The sequence below is a fragment of the Haemaphysalis longicornis genome, unplaced genomic scaffold, assembly GCF_048455015.1.
Source record: "Haemaphysalis longicornis isolate Haplotype H1 unplaced genomic scaffold, Haemaphysalis longicornis Haplotype H1 scaffold_8, whole genome shotgun sequence".
NCBI classification, from domain to species: Eukaryota; Metazoa; Arthropoda; class Arachnida; order Ixodida; family Ixodidae; genus Haemaphysalis; species Haemaphysalis longicornis.
This window is the reverse complement of record NW_027526445.1, coordinates 115,333,389-115,353,380: the sequence shown is the minus strand read 5'-3', so window position 1 is coordinate 115,353,380 and position 19,992 is coordinate 115,333,389. Positions and strand designations below refer to the sequence as shown.

The following is a 19,992-nucleotide window of genomic DNA, read 5'->3' as shown; positions in this document are numbered from 1 at the left end:
AGTTAGCGCCCCCCCCCCCCCCCCCTATGGGGTTTTTGCAGGTTTGTATACTTCGTCTACATCAGAAGTTAAGGTTAAATTTCGGGATGCTTCATCGAATCAAGCACGAGGTCAAGGAACGAGACAGAGGAATGGTACATCTAGGCGATTGAATGCGAAACAATTAGACTAAGTTCTCACGAAGCACCGCCTCAGCTACTTGTAAACGAATTAAGCGATGGGAGGATAGGATCGATGGACAACTATGAAGCACTGTTGTCCATTTTCTGTCTATGTAGAGCCCTTCTGCTCACAGTAACGCATGTGTGTGTGGGCTGGGGTGGGCGATTGTGAATGAGATTATAAACGAGTGTCAAGTGGTTAAGATGGGCGTTACTTAGAGCGCAAATCCCTTTTCGTGCATATGCGCATTATTTTGTAGCCAGCAGACAACGAGGACGGAGCAACGCCTGGGACGGCTTTCGCGAGCGCAGCGTCCCGGCAGAGCTCGCTTGGCTCTCGCGAAAACCGGCTGCGTCGCGGTATCGACTGCTACTTACCCGTCCTACAAAACTCGCTTCAATTTAAAAATGAAAGTATGTATGTATGTATGCATGTATGTATGTATGTATGGACGTTTTTATGTAATATATATCATCAAGAACATCGGCCTATTCAGGTACCATATATATATATATATATACTCTGAAGAAAGGGAGTCCTCTCCCTGAAACGTCAGTACACTTATTTCTATTCTACTTTCTACGTTTTTCTCGTTTGTCTCTGTCTCTACTAACCTTATATATATATATATATATATATATATATATATATATATATATAATGAAGAAAATGAAACACGTCGAAAGAGGATAGGTTTTAACGTTTCGACCGGGGACCGGCCTTAGAATCGATCACGGCACCACCCGGTGGCCGGTTTTCTGATGTGCACGAAAAACGAAAACTTGCATTTGTAGATTTGGACGCACGTTAAAGATTCTGGTTATTCTGACGAAGGCCGGTCCCCGGTCGAAACGTTAAAACCTATCCTCTTTCGACGTGTTTTATTTTCTTCATTATACATACCGGTGTCCAAGAAATTGTTTCCCGCTATATATATATATATATATATATATATATATATAATTATATATATATACGTGTGACAGAAATAAGGGTTAATTTGGCAGTCAAAAAAGCCTCGGAAGGCAAAAGGTGGCAGGTCATTGAAACAGATCAATTTGGAAAGACTGAATAAAAGTGGGGAAAAAATGCCCGCCGGGGGGGATCCGAACCCACGACCTCCAGAATGCGCGTCTGGTGCGATGACCACTATGCTACCGGCGGGGCTGTTTACCCTCCACTTTCTCGGGTATTTATGTTAAGGTATTTTTGTTTTCCTTAGCTTGGGGGTGGTAGCCAGTGCCACTCGGACAACTCGGGGTGAAGGGGACCTGCTTTTTAACCCCCGGGCCATGACTCGAATGTCTACGACATGTCGGGAGTGCTTGACCAGCGTTGAACCCTCTTAAGTTCCCTATGGCACCAAGACTGCCAGAACAGAGGCCCTCGTTATGCATGCAGCGAATAAGAATGGGAAATGAGGGGCTCGTTGCATTAAGACAGAAATAAGGGTTGGCAGTCAAGAAAGCCTCGGAAGGCTAAGGGGAGAATGTGGTAGGTCATTGAAACATATAAAGAATTTGGAAGAGCGGAAGAGATACAAGTATCTCGTACCCTTTCAAGGGGATTGGCCATGGTAAAATAACGGCAAGTAATATGGACAACCAGCGAGCCGGACAGGGATCATCATCAGCGTGGACCACTAGAAAAGCGCGTGAGAGCCAACTGTGGACAGTCTTCGCTGAGCATGCTGCTGAATTTTCTTCGGAAGTAAACCCTTGTTGCAATATATATATATATATATATATATATATATATATATATATATATATATATCAGAGTGTCGAAACGGAACCACGAGGAACCCCGAACCATTATTTTTTGAGCATGCTGAACCTGAACCGGAACTGAACTGACTGAAAAAAGAAACAACGGTTAGCGCCTCACGACGAAACGGTTCTAGCACTCATTGTAGATAAAGCGCAGTCAATGTCATTTAGGCTTTTTTTCGTGCATGCCATCAACTTCGTACACCAGCTCACGCATTTTTCCCTCAAGATCAGTGAAAACACCATCAACGCTCTGTTCGTCGTTACAACATGATGAAAGGTATGCGCCCCAAAGTTGCTATGGTATGCTACTATACTGGTTGCGCGAACAGAACGCAAGGCTGAGCAAACGAAATGTCGAACTCTCGGCAACCTGCAGGTGGTTTGGAACCCACTTTTCCCTCCCCTATCTGCTACCGTGTAGGGGCAATCGGGCCGCAAGGCTGCTGCACTGCGCTACGGCGAAGGCCAACACCCGAAATGTGGATTTTTGTTGCCTTTCATAATTATCTTTAAAAAGGTTGCATACCTTCAAAGTGTAAATATTGGACAAGTGTGGCCAAGCCATTGCTTGGTATCCAAAAGGATGCCGGTTCGATCACGGCACCACCCGGTGGCCGGTTTTCTGATGTGCACGAAAAACGAAAACTTGCATTTGTAGATTTGGACGCACGTTAAAGATTCCTCAGGCACTGTTTTGTCGGCCTCCAATATACGGTGTGCCTCATAGCACAGGAGTAGCTTCAAGGCATCAAACCCACCAATATTTTTGGGAAGTGCGTTTCTACGGCAAAACCGAAAATACAGGCACCACACCATGGTGTTAATATTCCATACTGAATTCCCACACAAATTATTCCTGCTCTTGTTTACTGCCACCAGCCATAGAATAAGCGCAACATCAAAGGTAGATTCTGTTCTGGACTTTTCACCAAACGTGCCGTCAGCGACGCTATGGTGCCGGTATAATCGTCACTTTCAGGACCCGTAGAGTGGACAAGTTTACGTTTTTTAACGTATCCGTATAAGGATGGTATTGATTGACTGTGGGGTTTAATGCGCTGACGCAACGCAGGCGATGAGGTGCGCCGCAGTGGAGGGCTCGGGATTAATTTTGACCACGTGGGGATCTTTAACGCGCGCCGAAATCTCGTACACACGGGCGCTTTTGCTTTTCGCCTCTATCAGAAAAGCGGCCGCCGCGGCCGGGAATCGAACTCGCGACCTCGTGCTCAGCAGCGCAACACCTTAGCCACTGAGCCACCATGGCAGGTCATGTAAGGATAGTAGATAAATCAAAGAAAACCATTAGCGCATCGTATGCGCTTTTGCAAGAAACTATCATCTTCCAACCTTGCAAGCACTACGTATTTTGTCTCGGAAGAAAAAACAGCCCATAGTAGAAGACGCGTGCGGAAAGGCACGCCCGTCCCGTAGTGTCCCATTGGCCCAGCGCTCATCCCTTCTGCTTGTTCTCCTGTTTCGTCTCTTTCAGCGCTGCTTTGTTTTTAAAGGTAAACTTTTGCTTACCGGTCTAACTTGCTACTCCGTTTATCCTGCTATTCGTTCTGAAGACCCGCCGCGGTGGCTCAGTGGCCAAGGCGTTGTGCTGCTGAGCACGAGGACGCGTGTTGGATTCCCGGCCACGGCGGCCGCTATTCTGATGGAGGCGAAAAGCGAAACGCCCGTGTGTTGGAGATTTCAGCGCATGTTAAAGATCCCCTGCAGATGGTCAAAATTAATCCATAGGAGCCCTCCACGAAGGCGCGCCTCATCGCCTGCGTTGCGTGTGATCCTTAAACCCCACAGTCAATCAATTATTCGTTCTGAAGTAGGGGGCGGGGGGTACTGTAACCGGGAAATTAGAAAGCGTCTTCCCAAAAGACTTCTATTGCGTCGTTCATGCGTCCAATCACCCTTAAGTTTGCAATCGCGAGAGAAAAAGAGAGAACGATCTTTAATAAAAACTGGCGATGTCAGCCGAGCTAAGATGCCTGGCTTGCTACGCCAGATGAATGCGATGACGATGATGATTATAATGATGAAGAGGAGTACATATGATTTTAACCAATTAAAATCATATCGCATAGTCTAACATAAGATTCCGCAACTTATCGGACGGAATGGGGGCGGTGAGGCAGATCGGAGACGTATTCATGGTGACGCACACATCCGTAAAGCTACTTCAAAATGCATTCCGATGATCAGAACAACGTGAAATCACAGGGAGTTAACCAACGCTCCCATTTAACAAGATACTGGCTACACACTAGAGAAGGTCACTGATAACAAATTGTTGTAGGTGACCAAGCAATTTAATTCATCGATATCCTTTACGCGGCCCCTGTAGGATTTTGTAAAGCTACAAATGATGAGAAAAAGTACTCTGCTGCTATTTAAACACGTCCCCTGCTGATGTACGGAGGGGACTAACCGGTACGCAGGTCTAACTCTGGAGGTCTAATGTTCACGGTGATGGGTGATTCCAGTGGGAAGATTGCGATTTCAACAACAAGAACAACAAACAAACGGAAGCGGGATAATTTATTTCCACGGACAGCCCGACCGTTGGTGGTTATTTCTTTAAGTAGTTCCTAGGACAGCATAAGGGTTTGGGGGGAAAGTAGCTGGTAAATAGTCACTACTTCACCTCTTTTCCCTATAGCACAATTGCTAACTATTGTCTGTAAAATTGCGCAGCTTTTATCGGGAAAAAGCAAACTTTTGCATGCACAAAAATTGTATTTAGTTTTTATGATCTTTTTAAACTACAAAAATTTTTTTTTTGCACTTCGGCAATAATTTAACTCCCCGAACCACGCGAACCGGTCCGGACTGTGTTTTTGCCGAACCGGAATTGAACCGGCACGAAATGAATTCTCCAGAACCCTAACCGTATTTATTTGTTGGACACATCGACAAACTGATATATATATATATATATATATATATATATATATATATCAGGGTGTCGAACCGGAACCGAACCGAACCGAAAACCGGAACGGAACCGAAAAAGAAATAACGGTTACCTTTTCATGCCGAAACGGTTCGACCCTCCGTTGTTGATATTGCACAGTCAATGCAATTCAGGCCTTTTTTTCTTTCACGTACCATCAACTTCGTACCCACTCGCGCACTTTCCCCTCCAGACAATTGAACACTATCACACTCTATGTAACAACAGGGGAAATGAAGGCGCACCAATGTAGCAACAGTTTGTTGCTGCTGGAAGCGCGAGCGTAGTGCAAGCCGACCAAACGAAATGTCATTCTCGGCACCTTGCAGGGGTATAAAACGACTTTGCCCTTCCCTAGCTGCATTTAAGGTGCGCACTTAATCCCTTGGCAAAAGACTGCAGCCCTCGACCTTGTCTTGGAAGCAGAAACAATAATAAAGCAGATGACACGTGCAGAAAGGCAGGCTGGTACCTCACACTGCCCCATTCGCCCAGCGATCATCTTTTCTGCTTGTTCTGCAGTTTTGTCTCTTTCAGATCTCCTTTTTTTTTTTTTGAAGGTGCACTTGTACTGACTGCCCAACTCGCTACATTACTTCTACTGCTACTCGTTTCGGAAGGGAGTACTGCTGTGGACGAATTAATGAGCGTCTACCCAAAAACGTCCCATTTCATGCTCCGCGCGACAAATTTCCCTTTCATTTTGTAACAGCATAATCTGTTATAAGATTCCGCAATGTAGCACATGGAACGATGGCCGGGGGTCAGGCGGTACGATGACATACTGATTGTAATGCACACATACGGTATACCTATCGCAAAAGGAATGGCAGTGGTCAAAGCAATAATGCAGTGACTGAGCGTTAACTAAAGGTTACTTTTAACGAAAGTGTGGCTAACACATTCAGTAAGGTGACAGATAACAAATTCTTCAAGGTGACCAAATAATATAATTCATTGGTAGTATTTATGTGCCTGTTGTAGGATTTTTATGTTTCGTTACAAATACAAAAAATGTGCGCCGTTGGTATTAAGCGCTGGTATTTGAACGCGCCAGTAGGCATGCCTAAATTTAAGTCTTCAAGGTCGGCGTGATGGGCGATCCCATAGCGACGATTGCGATTTCAACAAAAAAGGAAAGGGCAGAAAATATATTCCACCGCCATATCTCTTGGCGGCGGCTTTATGAATAGTAGCTAGGACAACATATAGTCTGGGCGAGAAAGTAGGTGGTAAATCGTCGCCACTTCATCTGTTTTTCTGATATCTCGTAATTGTTTAAAATTTGCTTTGCAACTGCACTACTGCACTTGGGGAACAGCAGCATTTTGAATTTTTGTTTGTGTTTTGATTTGACTGTTATTTTAAACTACTAAATGTTTTTTTTTCTAATTTCAGTGATAATTCAACTCATCGAACCGCGAACCGGTTCAAGCTCCCGAACCGGTTCGCGAACCGGTTCGGTGCGTGATTTTGTCGAACCGGAACTGAACCGGAACGAAATGATTTCGCCTGAACCAGAACCGTAACCAAACCGGTATTTTTTTCGGTTCGATACACTGATATATATATCATCATCATCATCATCATCATCACCAGCCTATCTACGCCCACTGCAAGGCAAAGGCCTCTCCCATTATTCTCCAATTATCTCGGTCCTGTGCCAACTGTGACCAATTTATCCCCGCAAACTTCTTGATCTCATCTGCCCATCTAACTTTCTGCCGCCCCCTGCAACGCTTGCCTTCTCTAGGGATCCACTCTGTTACCCTTAATGACCAGCGGTTATCTTGTCTTCGCATTACATGCCCTGCCCACGTCCATTTCTTCTTCTTAATTTCTATAATATGTCTTTAACACCAGTTTAAAACATATATATATATATATATATATATATATATATATATATATATATATATATATATATATATTGTAAGGAGGCAGAAGACCCCGCTTTACTCAGAAAGGCGTTGATTCACCATTGATTTGATTTGATTTGATTTGATTGATTGATTGATTGATTGATTGATTGATTGATTGATTGATTGATTGATTGATTGATTGATTGATTGATTGATTGATTGATTGATTGACATTTAACGCACCGGCGCAACACCGGGGATAAGGCACGCCGTAGTGGAGTACTCCGGATTAATTTTGACCACCCGGGGGTCTTTAACATGCTCCGAAATCTCGTAAACACGGGCGTTTTTACTTTTCGCCCGCATGAGAAAAGCAGCCGCCGTGGCTGGAAATCGAACCCGCGCCCTCGCGCTCAGCAGCGCTACGCCTCAGCCGCTGAGCCACCGCGGCGGGTGGTTACTCAACGGAACCTCGCGGCTCACGCTGATGGTAACTTACAATTGGTTATTATGAAGGGTATGTACAGGTGAGGGATTTGCCGACCTTCGCCTACGCATGGCAATTAGTACACTACATAAGTGTCTTGGGTTGCAACAATCAGCGGTGGGTTGCACAGACAAGCGCTCTCAGTGCACAGGGTGTTCCAGCTATCGTGCACCAAGATTTAAAAAAAGAGCAATTGCTTTACTCGAAGAAAACCTAGTGCATAATCTTTCTAGTGCAGTGGACTAGCGGGCAATAATTTTTTCGTTAATGAGATTTAGATCATTACTTTTCATTAATTATCTAACTCCAGAAATACTGTCCTAATAATGAAGGTGCCAATGAGGTACTTGTGGGTGCAAACGAGAGGCATCTATCTGTGACATTTTTAGCGATGAACTAATTGCCTGCTCATTTATTATGACTGATAAAGAAACCCCGCGAAATATGAAAAATACCACGTGACGGCGCTCCCACTTGCATCGTAAAGTAGCGCCCTCGAACAAGATGATTGAAAGCAACTGATTCGCCTGTCAAATGCCCGAAAGAACAGCGCATCCCCTTAATAATGGCATGGAAGGTGCAGCAACACCAAGTTTTGTCGGCTTAGGAGCGCTTTGTTCCTATCAATTACGCACCGCACTTCTCATTCTTACGGCCGAGATCCTCTTGATAAAAAAATCCCCTCGCTAAAACAGTCGACGCGCTGCTGTAACCAAAGTCGAAACGCGAAAAGCAATGAAATACACATACAATATCTATCTCGGCTCTGCTCCCACCACATAGAAAGAGTGCACGCGCGGCTATATTTCGTGGCAGTAACATGCTTCATCCCAAAACCAAATTACAATGAGGGCCTTATTTTTCAGGAATACGTGCTGTAAAAACACTTTTACGACAAAAATAAAACAAAATTAACAGACGGGGAATCCACCCACGTGCACTGTAGAGATAAGGCAAAAACATTGTGTTCAATAAATTTAATGCACACCACTTTAAAATGTGCCCATTTGACCATAGAGAGGCCTGCACAAAACAAAGCAATACATCAGATTTTAGTGTTTCTTATTAACTGGTGCATTCGTTTGCACTGGTGGTCGTTAGCTACCGCCTCGAGGGCGTGTTCAAACAGGTCTCCTTCTGCAGTTACGCACTACTGAGCCCGCTTAATCACATCTTCAGTAGCTTTCTTGATGATGGACGGAGGAATTGTGCTGCAGACATCCGTTATCTTGGCCTTGAGCTCATCAGACGTCTTCGTCTCGGTCGTGTAAACATGATCTTTCACGTAGCCCCAAAGAAAGAAATCTAGTGGAGAAAGATCGAGTGACCTAGCCGGCCAATATACAGGCCCGTGCCGTCCAATTTATTGTGCTTGGAAAGTCGCATCAAGCCACTTTCGTGCTCGACTGCTGCTGTGTGCTGGCGGGGCCCCGCCTTGCTGATACGACATCAGTGGAAGACGTTCAAGGATTTCGTTCACGTACCGCTGTCCAGTCAACGTCTGGTCGAAGAAGATTGGGCCTATTATACTACCAGCGTAAATTCCGCACCACACAATGACCACTGTTACTGGTGTCAAGTGCGCTTTACCCAGTGTGGATTGGAGTAGTTCAATAGCGTGCATTGTGCAAATTTACCTGGCCGTTTCTGCAAAAATTGGCTTCATCTGTCCACATTCTGGTGACTCTTCAGATTTTGTGAGGATCCAATTTGAAAAATCCAGACGATTCTGAAAGTCCCTGTCTTCCAAGCATTGGTGGTACAGGTGAAAGTCCGAGTCCTTTAGAATCCCCCAGACTGTCTACTTGGAAATTTGTGCCTGAGCGGCACGTCTCGCACGCCAGCTTGAGCCATATATGCAAGAACATCCGTGCGTAGGCTTGTACTCACAGACGGAGTCCTCTGCCGCTGTTGCTGAAAAGAGCCGGTTTGTCTCAAGATTTCATAATTTCTGATGATTCTCGGTGCGTTGGGTTTACCGCCAAACTTCCACGACTGATAAATCTTTGCGGCCTTCCTCTTATTGCCATTTGCCGCTCCCAAGTCAAGGGTCATGTTGGCCTTCTGCTCATTAGAAAAAGGCGTTGCGACTGTGGCAATGCAAAACGCGCCTTTAAACTTTCGAGCTGATTTTGTCAATTCTTTTTTGTTGGGACAGGCTCTGAGGCGAAACAACGAACCATCCGTGCACTCGATCTACGCTAAGATAACCGCTATCACATCTCGTTTTCAAGTAGCATTATACGCGACGCGTTGCTTCTGCTAGGGCAGATGAGGCATATAAAGCAAACACTCGGTCGTGATTTTTTCTTTCTTTAGTTCATTTATATCATTCTGGCTAACTAAGAGAAACGTTGTTAGAGGGCGCTACTTTACGCTGCAGGTGAGAGCGCCGTCACGTGGTATTTTTCGTCTTTCGCGGGGTGTCTTTATCAGTCAGAATGAATGTGTACGCAATTAGTTCTTCGCTGAAAATACCGCAGTTTGATGCCTCTCGTCCGTACCCACAAGTGCCTCATTGACACCTTGATGATTAGGACAGTATTTGCCGAGTTAGATAATTAAAATTAATTCGTTAATTCTTATTAACGAAGAAATTACTGCCCGCTAGTCCACTGCACTAGAAACATTATGCACTGGGTTTTCTTCGAGTAAAGCAATTGCTCTTTTTTTAGCAAAAAAAAAGAGTAATTGCCCTTGCCCTGTATACAGTCGGCAAGGACAAGATGTCATGGTACACTGCCAGCACCCAATACAGACAAGTGAGGTGTAATAGTCGAGACGTGGCGGCTTGCGCAAGAAGGCTGTTAGCGTTTTCGCGAAATTTTTTACGTGCAAGATCGGAAGTTTTACATTCCCGGATATACAGCCACAGCCCTGGGTCCGAACTTAAGTAAGTAGTTTAGTTTAGTTTAGTTTAGTTTAGTTTAGTTTAGTTTAGTTTAGTTTAGTTTAGTTTAGTTTAGTTTAGTTTTGTTTAGTTTTGTAGAGGGCTGTGAACTGTAGTGTGCAGTAGAGTGCTCCATGCACCAGCTACGCATACAAAGCGAGTGTTCCTCAGTGAAAGTTAAGGAACTTCTAATCATCGGCGTCCCCGCCGAGAATTCTCGCCGGGGAAAACTAAGATGTCCACGACTGCAGGGAACCGAACCGACGCACTGTACTGCTTCCCGAACCGCTATCGATTGCCGAGTAGAACCTTCTGCCGACGCAATCAATCCCCACCTGTCACAAACGGCGGCGCTTCATTGCGCGGAGATTAGGCAATAGCGGTCGGGGATCGATAAACGCCGCTAGGCTGAGCAGCCGACACTCGGTAACCCGACCTCGCCTAACTCGGCCTCGTCGCTTAATTTGATCAAAGCTAAACATGCCGTTAGGGTGTAAGGTTGGTTATTTTTATGTCGAATAATTAAATTTTTTGGGTACTGACGCGAAATTTTAGGGTTTCAGTCAGTGTCCAGTTAACGGTATCAGGCTGCAGTTTACTGCTCCAGAACGCAAGTTATCGTCGCACTTTGCGCGCTGCCTACAAATGGCATTTTGTGGTAATTTTTTAAGGACGGGAGCGTTTCTTGAGATACCAAACACGAAAATTTTGGTCGTGTCGTCGGTCACTCGAATCATTGAGAAAAGTTGATCTGGAGAGCCTGCGCACTGCTGCGGTTACTGGCCTACTGCGAATTGGTTGGGAGCTGATTGGTGAGCGTGAAACTTGCGTACAGGGAAAAAAATTGCAGCAGCTTGCAGTAGTCGTGCAAAGCTGAAGAAACAGCAGAGCTGGGGGTCGACCTAGCTTCCCCCACACTGACAGTGGATCCCACTTTGTAGACTGTGGTTGGGAGTGGCCTTCACGAAAGCCTACTCCTTCGTCATCGGGATGTCAAGCAGCGCCCAATGGGACGCCTGTGGGGCAGAATTCAGAGACTGTAGAGCATGTGCTGTGTCGCTGCCCCAAATACTCTTCGGAGAGGAGAGTGCTTCCCACCACGTTAAGCAGATTGGACAATCGACCCCTTACAGTAGAGACGCTCCTAGGTCATCGGTCTTCACCATCGACTTCACAGAAGGCGACGAAGCTCTTCTACATTTCCTAAGCGAAACGAATTTGCACGAAAGACTGTAGTGCCTAAAACGGGACTGGTGAAGAATGCGCCTGCCACTCCTGTCTCTTCCTGTTCACCCGCCTCTCTTTTATCCCCTGAATTCCATTAACCCAGTGCAGGGTATACCAAACCGGGCTCTACACCTGGTTAACCTCCCGGCCTCTCTGTCCTTTCTTTCCCCTCCTTCTCCATATGGAGGACGATGGTAGCTGTGGACCCATTTTAGATATCCTCTATTATTCTTACGTAATGTTCGTCTACACGTCCCCTTCCACTAGTCCTCCCACGGTCTGACACAACTCTTCTTTGCTGTCTCTCGCTGGGGGTGGCATTCGGAAATGCTTACTCGTACTTAATAGGAATGGCAGCAAGGGCAGAGTGCGAAATTGAGGCACATCGGAGACGATACGCCACGTTTTATGCGAGTGCCCACGCTACTCGCCTGAAAGAAAGAAGCTGTCATCGGCACTGAGGAACCTTGACTCTCGGCGGCCGATTTCGGAGAAGATACTATGCCACTGGCCTTCTGTCATCCGCTCAGAAGGCGACTAAGGCACTCTTGCGCTTTATACGGGCGACCAACTTTTGAACACTAGACTATAGACTCAATGCCTCCAGTGTCAATCAGTGTCAGTGCTTCAGCGCTGGGCATACGTGTCTGGTTCAACTTCTCTTCTTTTTTTCCTTTCTCTTTTTTGCCCATTTTCTCTTTCCCACGTGCAGGATAGTAAACTAGGCTTTAGCCAGGTTAACCTTCCTGCCTTCCTTTCACATCCTTCCTTCCTTCCTTCGTCTACACGCTGATTTCGGAATCCCTGAATAACTGCTGAGGTTTCGACCGAGTCAAATGCTTTCTCATAATCTATGACGGTTATATATAGCGGTTGAGTATACTCTGCGCATTTATCTATCACCTGATTGATTGTGTGAATATGGTCCATTGTTGAATAGCCTTTACGAAACCCTACTTGTTCATTAGATTGACTGAAGTCTAACGTGGCAGAAATTCCGTTAGCCATTACCTCGGTAAGCACCTTGTAGACGACTGACATAAAGCTGCTCGGCCTGTGATTTTTTAAGTCCTTCATGTCACCTTTCTTATGGATTAGGATGATGTTCGGTTTCTTCTAAGGTTCCGGTACATTAGCGGTCATTAGGCATTGCGTATACAGGAATGCCAGTTTTTCTAGTACAATTTGCACTGCTTCCTTCACGAGGTATTCTGTTATTTTATCATTCCCAGGTGGTTTGCCCCCTTGCACATCTTTCAAAGAATTTACTTCTTCTGTAGTTAGTGGTGGGATGTTTACCTCCTCTGAAGTTTGCTGGGAGAAATTGTTCGAAGTTATCGCCGAACAGGGATAATTTGAGATATAAGGGAGACGCCTTTGCTTCGCAGTTGGCGCAGACAAGCTGAGAGAAAGATGGAGAGAAGGCTCTTTATTGAAAAAAAAACGACTTTTACCGGCCTTTAGTATCGCCTACATGATTCTCTACTGCGGAACGGGAATGAGGAAAAAGAAGGTGTACTCGAAGAAAAAAAAACTGACGTGGGCTTGGCGTACGATGGCGGGCTATTTTTTAAAGCGACTGCACGAATTCCCAGGGAAACTGGGAATTTGCCGGAAGTTTTTCTGATTAGCTTTCAATTTTGGCCACGTGCTTCCGGTTGAGAAAGGGGTTGTGTGTGCTTTCATCATTTTGACGTTTTAAGACGTTCACGGCACGAGTTCTAAAGTTTGCCTCATTTCTCTTTACTGAAAGCGTATAATTCTTGGCCGATGATGTTAAACTGGACTAAATGCACCGGACATGACAACGTAAGCCTGTCTTTGCTATTCAACAACAATACAGCTTGTACTGCACGCTCTCTCTGTGATTGGCTGAGAAGGCGTGACCTAATTTAAACAGTTCATGATCACGACACACATGGGCAACTTTAGCCTGAGTAAAAGTGACGTAATTTTACGTAACAGTTTGAAAATGGCGTCTGCTTTTGCCGCGCAATAGGGAAAAAAATCTCCCCTACCTTCGGCATCGCGAAATGTCCGTGAATTTTCACCAGGCGCAGTTTCGCGTGACGTGCGGTTTAAAGCATGTTTTCTACCGAAACAAATAATATTTTCGACTGTTTCTAAGTCAGCGATCATGGAGCATGCTAATAACGTGCAGTATTTTGCTTTTATGTTCGGCAATTAAATAAAAATTATTTGTTTGGCGTAACCGCAACACAAGAGGGCAGTGCAAGCATCTCCATGACAAAGAGAACCCAATGCATGGCATTTGTCCATACTCCTCCTGGTAAGCTGCTGGGTCTCATGATCGAACTCAAGAGAAAATATCAAAGAAAAGTGACTCTTTTGTTCATTATAGCGCTGATTGAAGTCGAGCTGGACGAATGAGTGAATCGGCGACATCGGTGCGCTCCGCGGTTATCAGGCGTAGCGCTTTGCTGCTCTTATGTGTCATACAAGCGATGGTCACGGCCGTCTTTTTCTGTGATCACGCCATAAACTTGTGACATAGCAGCAGACGATGGCGTGGCGGCGGTGGCTGCCGGGAAGGTGATAACGCAACAAAGCTTGGATGGAAGCAGAGAGCCCAAATGTGTTACTCAAAGCGATTGAAAGAAATAAATAGATACGGTAAACAAATTGTGTGATGTTTCTTAGCTCGACATCCGCCTTTCACTCGTTTTTGAATCAACGTTACACGATCGCCCTGTGGTGTTGACGCCAATTTTGACCAGCAGAAATGTGTTTCTCTTGCCAGCCTCAGCTACCGTCTTAGTTTTTATAGTACATCCCAAGTGTTTTTATATCTTTTATGCGCAATATTTGATACCTCGTTCGTGATCTTTATGGGTGGAGCGTCAAATTACACTGCATGTCGTCATAGCTATAGGTGCATCTCGTCACTGATTGCTTACGTCGTGCTTACGCAAAAAAACATGGCAAATTCCCCGGGAATTTGTGCAGTCGAGAATAGGGTCCTTCGGCTACTTATACCAGAAATTTTGGTCAGTCTGTCTTTCTGTGACTCAATTTAGCGACCGGGCCAAAGTAGAACAAGGCCTGCGCAATAGTCTTATATAATCACAGCTAAATCTACCCGTCTAAGTCCGGTGTTATACTTGTCAACGTTGTTGAAGAAGAACAAGACATTACGCAAATGTAAGACAACAAATTAATACAGAAGTGATATTTGCAGTGTTCCTTTATAAAAAAATCATACATGCTTACTTTTTACGAAATAAATACTTCATCAACTGCAGAAAAAAAATCGCCTCGCCGTCGCCTGCTGTCGCCCGCGCCGCTATTGCTTCTGGCGCCATTTTAAGAAATCAACCGGCAACAGTAAGGAAAGGTTCCACTAGATAGGTTCCACGTTCTGCTTGCAACGCATGTGGAGTAGGGCACCGCGAATCTATAAACATTGAAGTAGGGCGCCTCGATTCACGCGCGTCTCCGCCGTACGGCAGCATTGGCATCGAGACACCCGGCCTGGAGCAGTGGAACGCGGTAAATTTAAAATGATTTAAGCAAACCTTTGGCGTCTTTACCTTGGGAGGATCGCGAGCAAGAGGAACAACATGATAGGTGAGCGGTAAAGGGAAAGGAGGCATTTACTTGGCAAAAGTCGATAAAGACTATCGTCTTTTGTCGACATTTGCAACGAAAGGAGCAGATACACGGCCATTTTTTTTACTTGCGTCATAAAACTCAATATTTCGAAATGAGGCCAATGTCATCCAAGTAGAAGAGCAAACTTGTGAGAGCTTGGCGCTGCCTCGAAGGGCAAGTCCATGTTTCTAGAATAATCTCATTTATCAAGTTACAGGTACTTGTTTTAGCCGCCCAGTGTTCCCTAGGAAGGGCTACCTTGGTGTCGTGTAGGCCACGCATTCTAGTAAAATATGTTCAACTGTCTCAACTGAACGTCAATAGTCGCAGTACGGGTTTGCAGTTAGTCCAAGGCGAAACAGTTTTGCAACCGCAGTTATTTTAACGGCTATTGCTGCTTACCCTTGTAACACTTCAATTATGCCACGTCGTGCTCTGAAGTAGGTTTATATGGCCTATACACGGATTACAGGTCCTTACATATGCTACAAAAGAATTGGGTGCTAACGTCTACGCGCACGCGGCGTGCAGTTTCTAACTGAGAATGAACGGCGCGTCGGTGGGTTTGACCGCGGTGCACTCGTCTTCCCGTCCCTATACGAGCGTTCAGTATTGCGTAAGCAATAGACCAATGTCTGCAAAGTTTCGCGCCGTCGATCCGCAGACAGAAACACTTCACCATTATTTCTTTAAGAAAGTTTAGAGAATCGCGATAGCTTCCTCCCATCAAAACTGCGTCAAAAGTTCGTCGAGACCTTCGCTAAAACTACGTCCAACGTTCGCTAAAAGTGCGTTCAATCGATCATAAAACTTTCCAAGGCCTGAATAGCAAGCGAAGAACGAACCCATAAGACGATTTTTCGCGCGCTAAGTAAACGCATCCAGGAATGATCCAAACGTATACCGATTCGTGTTCTGTGAGATAAAGGTATATACTACTGTACTCTTTCTTCATGATCGATGCGTGTATTGTCTTATCTATAGAGCCATTCCTTTTCTGCTATTTGCAAGTAACCGTAATGACACAATAGAACCGTTTCGGTCGTCCAACTGGTCTATGGAAAAATGCGTTAGTTTTTTGACAGGACGCCAACGGTCCCACTCAGAAAGCTTTCGCTATAAAAATCTCTACAATACACAGGCCCCGGATAAGTGGTATCAAACAAAGGAATGCCCGCGAAAAATCTGCCATTTTAAATAGGCAATTTATAATGTGCGATACTATAAACACCACCGAAGAAGGAAAACAAAAGGAGTATGAAGAGAACGAAAGACGAAAAGAGCCCTACAGGACGGAAGAAAACGCAGACGTCGTTTCGGGGCCGGCTTGCATAAAATGGAGCGAAGAAATAAGATACACGTGGCCAACCCTCGATGTTCCAGACCCTCCTCCTTTCTCCTCGTTCTTTCGCGCTCCCGACAGCGTTGTATAAGTTATCCGGGGTAGCGGTCCACACGAACCGCGCCGCGAAGTCACATCTCGCTTGCGTAAAGCCGTGTTTACCCGTGGAATGGAAGGCGACCGCGTCAGTATTGCGAGCGTTGCTTTTAGTCGGGGGCACTTGCGGCCTTTCGCGGACGACGCCGTTCGCGACGTTTTGCTGAGTGCGAAATGAAATGAAGGAAACGAGAAAAGAATTGGCCGCGTAATCATTCAGCCTGCGCTCACATATGGAGTCGGAGAAGAATATGGCTGCCCGAATTTGGCAGTGACGTTCGAGTTGCACAACTTGCGCAATGCGCATTGGCGCGTCAAAAAGTAATCAGAAAATGACTAACACTTGTGGCTGAAATGAGCCACGCGGGCCATAAATATAGCAGCAGGACCGTTGTGTTGTTCGGAGAACGTATACATTAGTTTCGTGGCCAGTTCTTTATTTCTTCCATTTCTGTCATCTTTTTTCTTTTGCAAGGTCTTTGTCGCTCTTATTTTGCAGCGCGTACTGTTGCTCTAAAACTGAATCCTAGTTCCGTCAAAGCGGGATGTTGTCTGCATTTTTTGGATGCCTGAAGGTTCGGGATCTCGTGCAAGGAATCGCACGGTCGAACAGCTGTACTGTCAGCAATATGTCTGTTGAGAACTCGGTATGCCGCGCAGTGCTACTACCACATCAGCCAGTGACACTTAATTCTGGTTAAGTGTCACGCCGCATTGTTGGGCGGGTCGCGTGCTGAAATCTGCGCATTCCATTTCTTTGTGCTTTATTGTATTTCTAAAGAACGCGCCATGCAGCCACGACACTTTCTATTCTGTGCTGCTGCTCGCGGATGGCGCAGCTTTTCGTGGATGGCCAGTTTTTTCCTTTAAAAAACAGGCAATATTTGTATGTTAAAGCTGGCTTTATGGCATTGTCAATAGTTTGAAGTGCCACAGCCTTGCCTCAGCAAGAGTCTTGTCAGGATGGCCGAGCGGTCCAAGGCGCTGCGTTCAGGTCGCAGTCCGGTCTTCCGGGCGTGGGTTCGAATCCCACTTCTGACACACGTTTTTTTTTTTCTTCCGACCATGCTCATAGGTTCTTTCATACGGTATTGTATGGCGCTTACGCCAACCATGATTGTAGTGCATCTTTTTCGCAAACCTTTCTTTATTGAATGTAGCATCTTGCCTTTACCGTTGCTGGAGCCGGCGAGGCGTCATGGCCAGGACGATTGGTTCCGAATCAGTTGTTTCCCCATTAAGTATAGTCAAACCAATACTGGTAGCTACCTAAGTACGTGAGTTTCGCTCACTCGTTACGTGACCCAGTTGGCGAAAGAAGCGGCAACTCGAGATAACCGCAGCCAGGACCTATCATCAAAGTTCCCATTGGCTGCTATAACAACGTACTTACTGAGGTGAATAGGGGGCGATGACCTCAGTCTTGGCAAACTGGGTATACGCCGAGCCCTGTCTTCTCGAATGAATAATCGTGTCTCAACGCTAAGCCTAATGTCACGTTTTGAGGTCCACGCTCGGTGGCTCTGCACGCGAGTCCTCGAGCCATGTCATGAGCTGCCTCCTTGCCTGAGAGGAAAGAAAAGCGCAGGTGCCCATAAAGTTTGAACTATTGTCGGGTAAGAAAACATTTTTTTTTTTTTTTGAGCGAAAGCATTTACTAGCCTGTCTCAACCGATTTCGCGGATGTAGAAACTGTAGCTCTTGCTGAATCCTCCCGTATTATTGCATTTTAAAGTTCATAACTCTCTTGAGCAAGGAATCGTGCTCAGTAGAGGGAAAGAATGACGCAGATATGCACGGCCCTACGTGAGCCATAACGTCACGCTTTTAAGCTTACGTCGTTAAGCGATACCCCGGCAGCTGGTCGTACAATGACTACGATGTTGCTCGGTATTCTGTATACTGCATGGCTGAAGTTTAAAAAGACTATCTAAGGTTAAAAAGACCATCTACTCAAAGTATAGGAGATTAGGCCTAATTCTCACGCTTTGATCCCTAACGTCGACAACCGGTGCCCGTTTGGTAACGGGGTCGTTGTCGAGCTACGCTAATTGTCTGACGTCGAAAGACCTTACGAAACGTTTGGCTAAAGCCCCGGCGCATAGCAGACATGCTGATATTTTAACAACGCCATCACTAGAGTGCCATCCCGGCAACATTGGAATTTTCAATATTATAGTTTTCACAGCACTGGCTCCGTCTTAGCTTCCTGCCCTAATTTAAGAGCGGAGGTCGAGATCGGCTCTTGCACCGTTTTTTACATCGTTATATAGTTTCAATTATAAATTTTGTGGCTTACGTTAGCTTGCGGTGTTTTAAATGGTTATTTTTTCTTCGTTAGGTGATGCTAGGTTAAATTACTTACAGGGAGGAATTAATAGGGTCAGATGCGGCATTCTTTTTGTTTGTTATTTTCGAGAAAACGCCGGCAAACGTCGCTTTAATAGGAATGCTTGCTCATAGCTCCGTCGGAAGGAACTCTAGACGCGGCCTTCTAACAAGTTATGCGTACTCGTGGCTTCAAATGTGTCTGAGACGCGGTTACGAGTATTAAAGTCAACTTTATTACTAGTGATCCGCTGCCTGATACCTCGGCGCTTGAATTGTATTCGTAAGCAGAGCATCACGCTTCGGAGCATACCCACCGTGTACGCCTAGCAGCAGCCGAGCCACCGGGCAGCAGAGCAATAAACCTTTGTAGGTGCAATCGTGCCCCGGAAATTTTCGACGCCGCGTGTTTACACTATACATACCCGCCGGAGTTGCACCATCCGCAGTTGGGTTATTGGCGACATGCCTATAAACGGGAATGTATGCTCCGTCTGCGAACGGAGACCCTGTTGGGACATGTACCAAGGAACCAATGAATGAATCAGTGAGCCAATGAGATTGAGGAAGCAGTGAGAGGGCTCACCGAAACAAATTTTGGCCCATAAACTTAATAATGTATGTCTGTACTCTGAATTCTAGCAAAGGGCTGTACGCACGCGCAGAGTAAATAGCACGAACCGGCAGTGAAGTATTTGACAACACATATTAGCAGGAATGTATGGCGCGTTTTCACAATATTTCGTAGGGCCGCACGTCAAACCTCCTGAGCATTTTGTGTGCTACAAATGAATCCTGCTGTAACATTTTTGTGACAATCTCGCGGAGCATTCAAATGCATTTAAAAGCGAAAGTTTTGCGGAGCATAGCAGTGCAGAAGATATGTCAACTCGTCTAGGAAATTTTCCCAAATTCAAACGACCGGATCATGGATTAAAAGATTCAAGCACTGCGTATCGCCGTGTGTGTTATCAGTCCCCGTTGCTATCAGCAGGGGTGAGACAGCTGCGCATATTGCGCAGTTTTGATATAAATTCGTTTTCCTGCGCCAGGCTGCTCAAAAAGCTTGAAAATTGCAAAAATTGCGCCGAACTACTCCAAAACAGTCTGAGAGCCAAGGATTTTAACGCTCCCGTCAGTTTCAGTGGTGAAAAATGCTTACTGGCGACGTACTTTTCCAGCATCTCCAAGGTGATGTTGTTTGTAAAGATTTAATTGATTCATCATTCAATAAAAAACACGCGCAAAACTGTCCCCA

General features: G+C 45.5%; 1 protein-coding gene and 2 non-coding genes across 3 annotated transcripts in view; 1 reads left to right on the top strand and 2 right to left on the bottom strand.

The window, feature by feature from the left end:
* Nucleotides 1–19,992, bottom strand: part of LOC144148449 (uncharacterized) — a 224,486-nt gene that overhangs the window by 188,651 nt on the left and 15,843 nt on the right. The gene's annotated exons all lie outside the window — the stretch shown is intronic.
* Trnaa-cgc (transfer RNA alanine (anticodon CGC)) lies at nt 1,254–1,326 on the bottom strand. The gene has a single exon. It is a non-coding gene; the product is annotated as a tRNA-Ala (tRNA).
* Trnal-cag (transfer RNA leucine (anticodon CAG)) lies at nt 17,364–17,447 on the top strand. The gene has a single exon. It is a non-coding gene; the product is annotated as a tRNA-Leu (tRNA).